The following is a 2719-nucleotide window of genomic DNA, read 5'->3' as shown; positions in this document are numbered from 1 at the left end:
TATTTTGATTTTTATCATTTTTACATACTTTGTTGCCTTGGGCGCAGCACCATGGCACTGTCGGACCTCCTACGATTTGATTCATGAATCATGAAGCTACTGCCAGTTTGTTGTGGATTCTGGACCTAAACAAGTATGAAACTTTTAGATACTTCTTTAAACATGGATACGGGAATTTTTAAAAGTGATTCTATAGTTAACTATGATAGTAAGAGCTATTATTATAACTATTTTAAGTGACAGAAATTTTACTTTTTAGTTTTAAATGAGCTGTTTTTCTGCAAAAAACTTTATTATCCACAGTCAGAAAGTATTCCAAACAGTAGATTAAAGAAAGAATTGAAGAAATTGTAATTTTATGTCACACACTACAGTTGTTAATGTAGCATCCACACATCCACACAGGGCTTAGCCCTATGGATAGTGTATTTTGTTAAATAATTAGTAATAATAATAAAAAAACAGTTGTAAGCTATAGCACTCTTTCATATAGTTTCACTACAAAAGGAAAAGAAAAACCCTTCGTGATTGTTAACCAGTAAGTAGTTCAATATTTTTTGAAATATAACCCACTAAAATCCTTAAACTCGACACATTAGCAAAGTGCACTGGAAGCTACTAGAATAACCCAAGCTTACCTCATCTGTTTCCGTTTGAGTGCCGGTACTAGCAACACCCAGTTTACTATTGTTAGTGCCGGTACAAGCTTCGCTCAGGTTACAATTGGTACCCTGTTGTGGGTTGCCTGGAGGTGCGCATCGCCAACGGAGGACACTTTCATAGTGCGTACGTCGCCCACGGCCTCCTCTGGGGTACCTTAGTACCAGGCGCAACATCTCGTGCTGTCCTTCAGGGAAGTTCACAGTAGGCCCGTCCTCTTGATAGACTCTTATGCCTCTGTTAAGAGCCATTGAGAGGGCAGCAAGGCACTCTGCACCTCCCTAGGTGCGAGGGTTGCTCAAAACTTCCAGCACTGCATCGATAAGGACTTCCCCTTCGAGAGGGATGGCAATCTCGCCGTCTTCCATCATGTCCCATCCAAGACTTAGCAGCTCGGCGTGCAACTCATATCGGTGCTCCGACAGATAGTTGATCGCCATTTGTCGCAGTTGCAGCGACGAAAACTCGCCATTCAGCTGATCGCTTAGAGCCATGAAGAGGCAATCGCCCTCTGCGTTATTTGTTTGAGCCAGGACCTGGCCCACCTCCACATTGATCCAAGCTTCTGCCCCGGCCATGTCAACCTGGAAACACAACAAAACCACAAATAAGACTTTAAGAAATAGTGTCAGAGGGTCTATCCTTTCAACAATACTCAGCGGGCGCTCGAAACGAGTAAATTCCAGTTGGAGGAGCGACCAACACTGAAGAGCTGACCACCTCAACGATAGACATCGGCCGCTCACATCACTAATGGGCATTATTCTTACACAACCCTCACCCCTAAAGGATCGAGGACGAGTACTGCACTGCGGCCGTCGAACGCGGCGCAGCGCCGAGCAGCCCTATCGCGACGAACCTCCTGCGGAAAGTCAATCAAGACCACTAGGACCCCTGCCGGAACACGACCCGCACTATCGATAAAGACAAGCGTGCGCTCCTTCGTCCTTCTTGAAGGATCTCACTCGGCTAGACCACACGATTTAAGGGGCGTGACTTGCCGGTATGCACGGCGCAGCGCGGCTAGCCCTGCCTACCTGACTCCTACTCTCCTTGCACGCCGTTCTCCCGGAACCGCCACCCGAGTAGCCATTACCGGGAGCCCATGTCCCTGCAGCATATCCACTTCATTAACCGTGGTCGACTTTTCGCTGTCCCTACATTGAACGTCCCCTGGGGCGACGCGAGGCGCGAGGGAGCATTGGCCATAACCACGTGCCCGTGGATACAAGGTTAAGAGTTGCTATTTGCTGCTACAATGTCCCAGTAAATTTAGTTAAATTGGAGTCGAAACTACATCATTATTAGTTAGGGTATGCACTTTTAACTGGGATTCAGTACTGAAATCTTTGAGGCGAAACCGGGCGGGGCGACGGCGCAGTAGCCAACCATAACCTCGCACTCGTAAAGTTTCAGCAACACGTTTTTGACTACTCTAGCTTGAGAAACTCCATAGTCAGTCTGACGCCTTTCCGAAGCTCTTCACTATACCAGTTACATGAACGGCAAGAAAAGTTAGGAAGTTACTCTTTTTTTGTACTTACAAACAGTAAACTCCGTGAGATTGATGAAGCGTGCCTGGTGGTTGCAGGAAAACAGTTGTACAATCCTGACAAAAACAAAAACGGAAGCGTTAAAAAATCGTCGAAAAGAAAAGTTATAAAAATATCAAAATGCTTCTTTATTCATGTTTCATATCCCATATACGAAAGAGGGAAACATGAAAGAGGTATGGTGCTAGCCAGAAGATTAGCACTTACCAGATTAACACACACACACAATGTTCCATAGTTAGTCACACTGGTAAGCGGATATTCCAATTTTTACAAATTCATGTAAGACGAGACATGAAAACGTGTATTCTGTCCTATTCTTTTTTTAAAAAAAAAACTTTTTCCCTTTCCTACCCGACATACAAACACGGAAGATAGCGAAGCCCGTACGCACGTCTGTTTTGAATCGGTTCAGCATAATTTAAAAATATACAAACAGGGATAGCAGCAGGACGTCGTGCAAACATAGCTGCATGATCTGATGCATGGTATACCCTAATACAAAG

The sequence above is a fragment of the Frankliniella occidentalis genome, unplaced genomic scaffold (genome assembly GCF_000697945.3).
Source record: "Frankliniella occidentalis isolate FOCC.00 unplaced genomic scaffold, Focc_3.1 Scaffold394, whole genome shotgun sequence".
Lineage (NCBI taxonomy): Eukaryota > Metazoa > Arthropoda > Insecta > Thysanoptera > Thripidae > Frankliniella > Frankliniella occidentalis.
The sequence above is the reverse complement of the archived record's forward strand: the minus strand, read 5'-3'. Positions refer to the sequence as shown.